Source organism: Mustela putorius, unplaced genomic scaffold (genome assembly GCF_011764305.1).
Source record: "Mustela putorius furo isolate JIRA1106 unplaced genomic scaffold, ASM1176430v1.1 tig00003897_pilon_pilon_pilon, whole genome shotgun sequence".
Taxonomy (NCBI): Eukaryota; Metazoa; Chordata; class Mammalia; order Carnivora; family Mustelidae; genus Mustela; species Mustela putorius.
This window is the reverse complement of record NW_025422046.1, coordinates 46,641-58,340: the sequence shown is the minus strand read 5'-3', so window position 1 is coordinate 58,340 and position 11,700 is coordinate 46,641. Positions and strand designations below refer to the sequence as shown.

At 39.2% G+C, this 11,700-nt stretch overlaps 1 pseudogene; it reads right to left on the bottom strand.

Moving 5' to 3' along the window:
• Positions 1 to 3,815: 3,815 nt before the first annotated feature.
• LOC101682909 lies at positions 3,816 to 4,231 on the bottom strand (annotated as a pseudogene).
• Positions 4,232 to 11,700: the final 7,469 nt, after the last annotated feature.

Sequence of the window (11,700 nt, the reverse complement as noted above, 5' to 3'; positions counted from 1 at the left end):
AGAGGGATAGTGTAAACTATGGCACTTGCTAGCTCCTCCAATCCAGAGATAGTTCCAGCAGCTCCCTTGCCACTCGATGAAGTTCTGATGTTGGCTCTATTGGCTCTGAGTACTAGTTTCTCTTTTAAAATGTATTTTTTTAAGATTTTATATATTTATTTGACACAGAGAGAGATCACACATAGGCAGAGAGGCAGGCAGAGAGTGAGAGGGAAGCAGGCTCTTTGCTGAGTAGAGAGCCCAATGTAGGGCTTGATCCCAGGACCCTGAGATCATGACCTGAGTGGAAGGCAGAGGCTTTAACCCATTGAGCCACCCAGGTGCCCCACTAGTTGCTTTTTTAAACTCTGGCTGTTTTACTGTTCCCCAGGGCAGATAAATGCACTTCCATTCCCTCAGTATGATCCCTCTTCACTGTACTTTGCAACATCAGTAGTGGAAGTTTCCTTTCTTACTGTATATTTGTCTCTTCCCTCTGGCTATTCTCTCTTACCCTTCAATCTTTAGTTATGCAGAAGGTATTAAGTCAGCCCTTGGTTATTTTTTAGGAGGAGGTGAGTTCAGGATCTTAGTATATCACCATCATGGACAGTAATCCCCCTTTATATTTTACCATTTTCAATTTATTCATACTACTGTCACTGGACTTTTTACCCATATTTAAATCATCCAAGTTACAGAGACATAGGGGCAAAGAATTTGGGAAAGAGAAATTAACCTGGGAAGCATTATAGAATTAATGACATCATCCCTGGAAAATTTCATGGCAATACCCTCTATGCTGCTGAACAAAAGGTATTTGGTGATTTCATAAACTCACCACCCAATTCAGTGCCTTTAATAAAGTTGCAGATGAAGAATTATGTTGACTTCTTAAGACAACACGTTTTATTCTGTTAAGCTGAGATGAAACATATAAACCTAATACTTTATGACTCTCATCATGAAAGTGGGTGTTTCATATTAGAAAATGAATTAGAGTCTCTGAATTAATTTGTGAGATTTGGAAATTTTATTACTGTTAGTACTGGTGAAATGTGTGTCCTGGAGTTTGAGTGATAATTAACTTTTTAAAGCAGCAATATCTTACATGAAGCTATTAGTTTAAAAACTCTAAGCTTCTACTTATAATATAATTTATTAATGATCTAAATTATTCTAAAATGAGACAGTCACAATACAAAACATGGAACTGTGAGTGCAATCAATGTGGTGGAGTCAGAATCAGTTGCATCTGTAAGGAACAAGCAGAGAAGAAAGAGGAAGAATGAAGATGGATTAGAAAGAGACTAGGAGAATAAAAGAAGAGATAAGTAAAGGGAGAAGAAAATCCTAAAAGACAAATAGGGAGGATTTCATAGCTTTTTATAAATATAAAATTGAAGTTTATGATATAAGAACCTTTCTAATTTATCTAACACTCTATCACCTGCCTAAAATAGTGGCTGGCATATAGAAAAGCCCAGGAAATATTTGATGAATGAATTTCCTAGAAATAGGTAATGAATTGTTCATAGAAGAAACAAAACAGTAGTCCTCAGAAATACATAGAGAAATTGATTTAATAGTATATTCTCCACAAACTTGTACTTCCTGGTGATAACCCAGTTATATATACATAAAAAGTGGGTATTTAGCTGCATGAAGAAATTTTCACTCTTTCTGTTACAAACATTTCAGATTACCATGTATCATTGATGAGGAAATCCTGATGACCTGAGAGAGCTTGTTTGGAGAAAAAGACCCTGCACTTGTTTCTCTACCTTTTCAGAAAACCCTGGTGACTTTGTGAAGCTTCAGGAGTTCATCAGAAGCCAAGTCTCCACAGAGTTTGCTCTCCTTCCTCTTGGAGATGTAACATTTTTCAGTCATTCAGGGTCTGGGGAGACCCATCTTTAAACAGGAAATATAGATACATATTAAACAAATAAGATGATCAGAATGATAAGTTTGTATAGAAGTGGGAAAGAACTTTGAAAGAATCTTGTTCATTTACTTCATTCTGCCAGTGGAGAACCAACCCTGTGAGGGTAAACAGCTAGCCAGTGTGTTCACAGTCTTACATTCACAGGGCCAGAACTAGAAGTCAACCCAACTTCCAGTACAATCATCTTCCACAGTAATGCTCTATACCTGCTTAGTAGAGTCATGAAAAAACTAGAATTATTTATATTTGATAGTATCACTCTAACCTAATTAGAAGAGCCCTGATCCCCGAGTTTTTAAAATCCCATTTAAAATAATATTGGCTTCCCTTCCGGAAAGATGATTTTGTTTTGTTTTGTTTTGTTTTGTTTTGCCAGTGGGAATTTCTCTTGCTAACCCCCTTTTCCTATTTCTTCACACAACCTGGTCAGTCCTTGAACAGTTCCATCTCAGAACTTGTAGCTCTCTGCTTCTCTGTACCATCTCCTGGTATGGCGCCAGAAGATTCCTGACTCAGAATAGCCTCAAATGTGGAGAAAAATAATACTGAAGGGAGGGAACCACACCAGAATCCTGGAGATAAAGGATCAAAATTTCCTTCCTCTTGCTTAAAACAGGATTTAGTTCTCAAATAGGGCAGGAATAATTGAGGCCAGATGTCTGTTTTACACAGTTAAAAAGTTTAAAATGAGGTGGAGGGCATTAAAATCAGAAGCACATGAATCTTGGAAAATCTTCACATTATGGAGACAAACATATCAAAAGTTTTTGTGTGTAGAATTGATTTGATAAGACAATGCAATGATTGAAATTTGAGAATAAGAGAGTGATGGTGTAAAATAAAAGGATGAAAGTATTTTCATTAAGAGAAAACTTCTGACACAAATATTTTACTGAAGAGTAGAAACTAAAGAGGAATTGAGAGGAATAGAAAGAGGGACCAACGATGACAGGTGCAATTTTTTGTGGGGTAAGAATACATTTCTTTATTAGGATGCTCACAGGAATGACACACTAGCACTATCCTTCTGATGTGATAAAGAATACATAAATCTGACCTACATCATGGCAGGCAACAAGGTAAGGGCTCTCAGAGTTGTCCACTGGAGACCTCCCCATCCACCAGAGAGGATGTTTCCTCGATTCCAGCATCTTTGCTGTAGCTTCCAGTCAGGTCTCCATGACTTGCCCAGACTTCATTCCAGCATCAGCTAACCCTCTTTTTCCTAGCCACTCTGCACTCCTTCAAGACCTATGTCAGCTCCCTCATGTCTAACTTGTCCAGGCAGCCTCTGGAATTCTGCAGCACATCTCTTTGGTATGCTGCTGCTGTGCCACCCTCAGGGGCATGTTTGGGACTTGGGGGAGAGGGAAAATAACATCACATTACCAAAGCAGGCATTTGGGGTATATTGGCAATGACACTTGGACATACACCTAACAACCTCACAGAATACACCAAACAACCTCACAGAATACAAATAATACATAATCCCCCAGAGAGCAACCACATATGGGATGATTTGTGTTTCAGGCACAAGGGATACCAAGTGAATGGTATTTACATCCATCATGTCCTACATAAAACAGGAAGTTAGCACCTGAACGTTGGAACCAGATCTGTGTCCTGCCTCTTCCTTGTCTTTCAAAGGTGTCAACACTTTGTTTGCCACTGTTTTCAGCATTAGATCATTTTATAAAAGGCAGAGAGAGTAGAATGGGTGATTGGTGTAGGGTGGTGGATTAATATATGGATAACAACCTATAAAACAGAAGAAGAATAATACAAAAATGAAAAACCCAGATTTAATACTAGAATATGACAAGAGAAGGTAGCTAGAGAAACTAATGCAAATACAGGATATGATTCACAATGCTAGAGGAAGGACTCAGTGAAGAGTGGGGCAGAGCCAACTGGTTGAGACTAAGAGCCTTTCAGTGGACTGCTAAATGGACAGGATCTGGTGCTTCAGCTGAGAGCCTTCTTTGATGGTGACAGAGCAGGCAACGACCGGCTCGGAAACCCTGCTGACCTACCCCATAGCATGCTTGGAGTGCACAATCACCTAGGGACCATTTTTATCCTTACACAGCAGCAGAAGTTGCAGGATGATCTCCAGGGGCTCAGCATCTGTATCCATCATGATGAACACAGAGACAACACTGTTGAGAGGTTTGGTGCCTTCATTGGTTCCTTTCCAAAGCTGCTTTTAGTTACATGACTGCTGACAAGGTCCAGCAGTTTTTTGGTGAGGTGGGCATCTGCAAGGGAGTAGACCTTCAGATTTACATCACCCTCAGTCATATCTGCATTTCTGTAGTCCTGCCACCCCTCAGAGCAAGGGGACTTAGGAGGATCGAACCTGCGTTGACCAGGTCACATGGGAGGAATTGCACAGGTGCAGTTTTATAATAAAAAGCATCTTTCCTATATGCCTGTTCAGCAACAGGATGGACATTTTTAGAAGAAGAGAAATTCTAAAATTTCTGTGCATAATTTCTGTGCATAATCTTTTCTCAAGACAAAACTGCACAAAAGATTCTTCAAAATGGGAAATAATTAGCTACACAGGAGAGTGATCAACAGTTGTTACAGAGAAGTCTAATATTGAGCCCAGTATTAGCTTCTCTTGGGGGACTCTTTGAGTCACATTGACTTCCCCATGAGAGAAATAGTGAAAGAGAAATTGCATGGTAATGAGACAGAGGGGAAGAGGGATGGTTTGTAGGCAGTATGTTGGTTTGTGTAAAAGTATCCTTATATTGGTTATGTGATCTTTGAGATGAAATGCTTAGAAGAACTGAGCTAGGGAATGAGGGTGTGAAAACATATCCTGAGTGTACAGACATACCTTCACTCATGTACCAAACTGGAAAAAATAGATGTAAAACCCTTGATATTTAGAGATAATTTTTAAAAAAAAGATTTATTTATTTATTTGAGATAGAGACATGAGAGAGCATGAGAGAGGAAAAGGTCAGAGGGAGAAGCAGACTCCTCACGGAGCTGGGAAACCAATGTGGGCCTCAATCCTGGGACTCCAGGATCAAGAGCTGAGCCGAAGGCAGTTGCTTAACCAACTGAGCCACCCAGGTGCCCTGTAGATATGATTCTTAAGACTGACAGTGGGAGAATATATTGATCATTTTCCTCTTATCAGTCATAGCCTATGTTAACCTGTATATATTTACCTGTGGTCCCAAACTTTGGAGAGTTGAGGATGAAGGTCTTCTTGAATGCTTTCAACACTTATTTTTCCTGAGTTGAGCCATACAAGTAAAATTTGTATGTAATTAGATCAAGTTCTTATGAAATCAAGGGAAAGAGATAAAAACAAAAGAAAATGTAGGGAGTTAGAGTTGTTTCTAAGTGGAGCACGTTTACCTGAAGGAGATACTCATTCAAAGGACCTATGATAAGGCTTTGAAACAAGCCTAGTGTATCTCTGTAAAAGTAAGGCTTTCTTGATTATTGATGTGCAAATATAAAGAACAAGATCTCCAGGCTATCATGGGGCTCCAAAGTGTGAAGGATCTATCTTTGTTTAGAACTGCATTTATTTAGACCTGTATTTTATTTTCTTGGGTCAGAAACAAGTAAGAATCTTAATTTTCTAATTACAGAATGAAGTTTCAAATTAATTTTCAAAATGTATTGACATTGAACCTAATGATTCATAGACCTGTACCCCTGGGGCTAATATATGTTTATTATAAAATTAAAAAATTATAAAAAAGTATTGACATTGCAAAATGTATAAACAAGGATACAAACTGGAGAATACTGCGGGATGATAAAAAATAAATAGGTAAGTATGGTCACTTGCATTAATCCTAGTATATATCAGATGATATATTTATTTGCCAAGAAGAAGCAGAACTACTCTAAGATAAGAGGAAAATTTCTCCTGTTGCTTCCCAGCCCTCCAAAAGCTCTTCTGCTACACAGTGACCCATAAAATCATTCTATCATGTCAGTGTGCTGCTGTCCCGATATACCAGTGTTCTAAGTCAGACCCTGGATACCAGGCAGAACAACAGATTAAGATGAATGAGCAGCATCTAGGTAGAAATAAAGTCCTGAGGAGTTGGTCAGGTCAATCGACATAGAGCAAGCTGTGACTTGAGAGGGATCCTCTAAGGAATGGATCTTGGGTTTGCTCGGTAACAGAAAAGGCTGCTGGGTCAAGAGGAGCAGGCATTGCTAATGTAGAGTTTATGAGACCTAGAAGTATTAGAGAGGATGGAGACCACGAATTTATTTGTTGCCGCAGCTGCGATTGGCCAAAGCTTTGAATTGGCTTGAGTCTACAAAAGGTACTCATTAGTAGATTTTACTGTAGAGTATTCAGGACACAGAGACAGAGAAAATTAACTGAGAAAAGGAGAATGAAAAGAACGGAAGTACTGTAATCCTATGACCTTTGGCTGAATGTATAAAGAAAGCTCAAACAGTATTCAAGAAACTATTCACATTATTTGTTTTTACTCTTTGTTGGTTTTATTCATTTATTTAATGATAAGCATTTATTGAGCATTTTCTGTAGAGTTGTTACCCATTAATGTTATAGTAGTAGCTATGATGGACCCAACCCCTTCCTCACATGGAACTTCAACTCTAATGAAGAAGACCTACATCAAATAAGAAATTATTATAATTCATTATTACTTTATTAATTATTATTATTGATATTACCAAAAGTTGCATTAGGGAGTGGTATAATATATACAATGGAAGGAGTTCTTCTGGACCCAGGATTTTGGAAGTGTTTCTTGATAAAAGGATGTTGAGGGGAAAAAACCCATCTACTGAGACAAGATGGCGGGGAAGTAGGAGGAGGCGCCCTTTCAACCTGTACCCTAAAGTGAGCTGATTACCTTCCAAAAAACTCCCCGATCACCCACGAAATCAGCCTGAGATCAGAATTATATACGTTTGGATCTCTACCGGAGCAGAAGATGCCAGTGGGCAGGTAAAGTGGAGTGGGAAAGTCAGACTGATATCAGAAGATAAACCAAAGGGGGAGGGAGCCACCAGAGGCAACCCACTGGAAAGTAATATCCCAATACGAGAGTGCTCTGCATCTGGGGACCAGCATTAACTCGGGAGTCTGGTAGAAAGCACTCAAAAAGAGCAAAGGATGGCCCGGGGGAAATTGCGGGAATCGGGGTGTTAGGGTTAAGTCCCCAGACCAGGACAGCCACCTCTGGCGAAGAGCCAGAGAGAGTGCGGCAGAGAAACCAGGTCTTGGTCCCTGAACCACCAGCGTTCATGAGAGTATGTGGCGCCCTGCTCCCGTGAAGGGCTGGGGGCCTCACCAGCCAACAGAAGCACAGACTTTTTGCAGATCCCATGCTAGTGCGCTGCCATGCCATCAGAGTTTGAGTTGTGCCCCACACCCTCTCCTGAGAGCTTGCACACAGGCGCCAGCCTGGTGCTCTCAGACCAGAAAGACCAGGCACTCCCAGCCCAGGCCAGCAGAAAAATCTCAGTGTGCGATCACTGCTTGGAACCTCTCTGGCAGTTTGGAGCTGCCCAGACAGCTGCCACTGCTATGGTTTTGGGTACAAGCAAAAAACCTGAATCCCCAGGGACCGCGACTGGGAACCTGCTCTGCCAGTGGCCAAGAGGGGATTTTTTGGGGCTCTGCAGCCAGACTGAGGCTTCTCTCTGAGAGGGAGGTCAGGGTGCAGTTTGCTTTCCTTTAAACCTACAAAACCCATCAAAAGTGGTCAAGGCGAGAGAGAAAAACCAAAGTGAACAAATATAAAAGCTTCCAGCCTGAAAATAACAGTTTCCTCGGAGCCCACCCACTTGAGGGGGGCAGGAGGACTTTACTCAGAGAACACCATTGACTGAAAACCCACGTGGCAGGCCCCTCCCCCAGAAAACCAACCAGGAAAGGAAAAAAAAAAAAAAGAAAAAAGACAAGAGAACAACCACTACTATTTCATAGGACAATTTTTATTAATTTGTTCCCACTATTCTGGCTCATTTTTTTATATAGATAATTTTTTATTATTATATAGATAATTTTTTAACCTATTTACCATCACAGTGAGATGTCCAGTACATCAAATTCCATAATAACCTTCTAACCTGAACTTTTTGATACATACATCTGTGTTTTCCTTTTGCATTTCTATTTTTTAAATTTCTTTTTTAAAAAATTTAGTTTAGTTTAGTCTAGTTTATTCCTTTTTTTAATTTTTATTTTCTAATATTCATATAGAGTTAAAATTCAAGGTAATCCCCTTTCCCCAATCAATGCCACCCCTATAGGTAAACCAATTCCTAATCCCCCTTTATCTTAGGAAAGTTGAGTCCTTTAACAAAGATATCAAGATACATCCAGGAAGAATCAAAACAACCTTCTTCACCCACACCGAGAATTTACAACCACTCTCCCATCTTTTTCCTCCACCATTATTTCTGTGTTTTTGTGTTTGTCCTGATAGTATATAAATATTACACTCGGGGTTCTTTGTGACGAGGTTCTTCCTTTATTGGCATATATATCTATATCTATATCTATATCTATATCTATATCTATATCTATCTATATATATATGCAAATATATATATTTTTTTCTCTTGTCATATACTTTTATCAGCCTTTTTTTTTTTTGTCTGTTTTTGTTTGTATAATTCATAAATCTTACCTTGGGGCCCATTTGGGCTGAACCTTCTCTTTTATCTGACCAATCATTCCTGTCTCTCTCTCTCTCTCTCTTTTTTTTTCTTTTCCTTTTCTTTTTCCTCTCATTTGGGTGGAGAACCCTGATTTCTCAGAAGTGTTCCATGGTGGACCTTGAATGCACCATGGTTGATACATCCAGCTACACCCGTTCAGCCATCTCTCACCAAAATGACTAGGAGGAGGAATGCCCAACAGAAGAAAAATACAGAGGATGGACCTTCTGCAACAGAGCTAATGGCTATCAACATAGACAATATATCAGAAAGAGAATTCAGGCTAACAATTATCCAGGCAATAGCTAGGTTGGAGAAAGCCATGGATGACGAAACGGAATTGATTAGGGCCAAACTGAAAACGACCAGAGATCATGTTTTCAATATTAGGGAAGAGCTGAAAGCTACCAGGGATGAGTTTCAAAATGCTCTCGATGAGTTCCCATCTAATCTAAATTCTCTCAAAGCTAGAGTAACTGAGACAGAAGATAGAATTAGTGATCTGGAGGACAAACAGATAGAGAGAAGGATCTGGAGGAAGCCTGGAACAAACAGCTTAGAAGCCACAAAAACAGAATCAGGGAAATAAATGATGCCATGAAACGTTCCAGCATCAGAATTATTGGAATCCCTGGAGGGGAGGAGAAAGAAAGAATTCTAGAAGATATAGTAGAACAAGTCCTTCATGAAAATTTTCCCAATCTCGTGAATGGAACCGGCATTCATGTATTAGAGGCTGAATGGTCTCCACCCAAAATTATACATTCCAAAAAAAATCACGACACCTGATAGTCAAATTGAGGAATTATAATTTTAGGTATAATCTCTTGAAAGCCACTAGGGCAAAGAGGCTCCTTACTTACAGAGGAAAGCCCATCAGAATAACGTCAGACCTGTCCACAGAGACCTGACAAGTCAGAAAAGTCTGGCAAGATATATTCAGGGCACTAAATGAGATGAACATGCAGCCAAGAATACTTTATCCAGCAAGACTGACATTCAAAATGGATGGAGAGATAAAGAGTTTCCAAGACCGGCAAGGCTTAAAAGACTCTGCAACCACCAAGCTGACACTGCAGGAAATATTAAGGGGGGTTCTATAAAAGAGGAAAAATCCTAAGAATAGCATTGAACAGAAATATAGAGACAATCTACACAAAGAAAGACTTCAAAGATAACTCGATGTCAATATAAACGTATCTATCAATATTCACTCTCAATGTGAATGGCCTAAATGTGCCCATAAAATGGCACAGGGTTGAAGATTGGATAAAATGACAGGACCCATCCATATGTTGTCTACAAGAGACCCATTTGGAACCTAAAGATACATCCAGCCTGAAAGTGAAGGGATGGAGAAGCATTTTTCATGCCAATGGGCCTCAAAAGAAGGCTGGGGTAGTGATTCTCATATCAAATAAATTGGATTTTAAACTAAAGACTGTAGTCAGAGATACAGAAGGACACTACATAATCCTTAAAGGGACTATCCACCAAGATGATCTAACAATTGTAAATATCTATGCCCCCAATATGGGAGCAGCCAATTACTTAAGAAAACTGTTAATCAAGATAAAGAGTCATATTGATATGAATACACTAATCATAGGAGATCTTAACACACCTCTCTCAGAAATAGACAGATCATCGAAGCAGAAAATCAATAAATAAACAAGAGCATTGAATCACACATTGGGCCAAATGGACCTCATAGATATATACAGAGCATTCCATCCTAAAACAACAGAATACTCATTCTTCTCAAGTGCACATGGAACCTTCTCAAGAATAGACCACATACTGAGTCACAAACCAGGACTCACAGATACCAAAAGCATGAGATGATTCCCTGCATATTCTCAGATCACAATGCTTTGAAACTGGAGCTCAATCACAAGGAAAAGTTCAGAAGGAACTAAAACACCTGGAAGCTAAAGACCACCTTGCTTCAGAACGCTTGGATCAACCAGGAGATCAAAGAAGAACTGAAACAATTCATGGAAACCAATGAGAATGAAAGCACTTCGGTCCAAAACCTATGGGATACAGCAAAGGCGGTCCTAAGAGGGAAATACTTAGCCATCTAAGCCTCCCTCAAAAAAATTGAAATATCCAGAACATAGCAGCTGTCTCTACACCTTAATGAACTGGAGAATCAACAACAAATCAAACCAACTCCACACATAAGAAGGAAAATCATCAATATTAGAGATGAAATCAATGACGTAGAAACCAGACAAAAAGTAGAACATATCAATGAAACTAGAAGCAGGTTTTTTTAAAGAATCAGTAAGAGCGATAAACCATTGGCCACCATAATCCAAAAGAAAAGAGAGAAATCCCAAATTCATAAAATTATGAATGAAAAGGGAGAGATCACAACTAAAACCAAGGAAGTAGAAACAATAATCAGAAGTTATTATCAACAGTTATATGCAAATAAGCTTAGCAACCTAGATGAAATGGATGCATTCCTGGAAAACTATAAACTCTCAAAATTGAACCAGGAAGAAATTGACAACCTGAATAGACCAATATCTAGTAATGAGATTGAAGCAGTGATCAAAAAACAAGAGCCCAGGACCTGACAGATTCCCTAGGGAATTCTACCAAACTTTCAAAGAAGAAATAACACCTATTCTCCTGAAGCTGTTTTTAAAAATTGAAGCAGAAGTAAAACTTCCAGACTCTTTCTATGAAGCCAGCATTACCCTGATACCCAAACCAGGCAAAGACCCTACCAAAAAGGAGAATTTCAGACCAATATCACTGATGAATATAGATGCTAAAATTCTCAACAAGATCCTAGCAAACAGGATCCAACAGCACATTAAAAAGATTATCTACCATGACCAGGTGGAATTCATCCCTGGGCTACAAGGATGGTTCAACATTTGCAAATCAATCAATGTGATACAGCAAATTAATATGTGAAGAGAGAAGAACCACGTGGTTCTCTCAATTGATGCAGAAAAACCATTTGAGAAAATCCAGCATCCCTTCCTGATTAAAACGCTTCAAAGTATAGGGATACAGGGAACAGTCCTGAACTTCATCAAATCTATGTATGAAAGACCCAC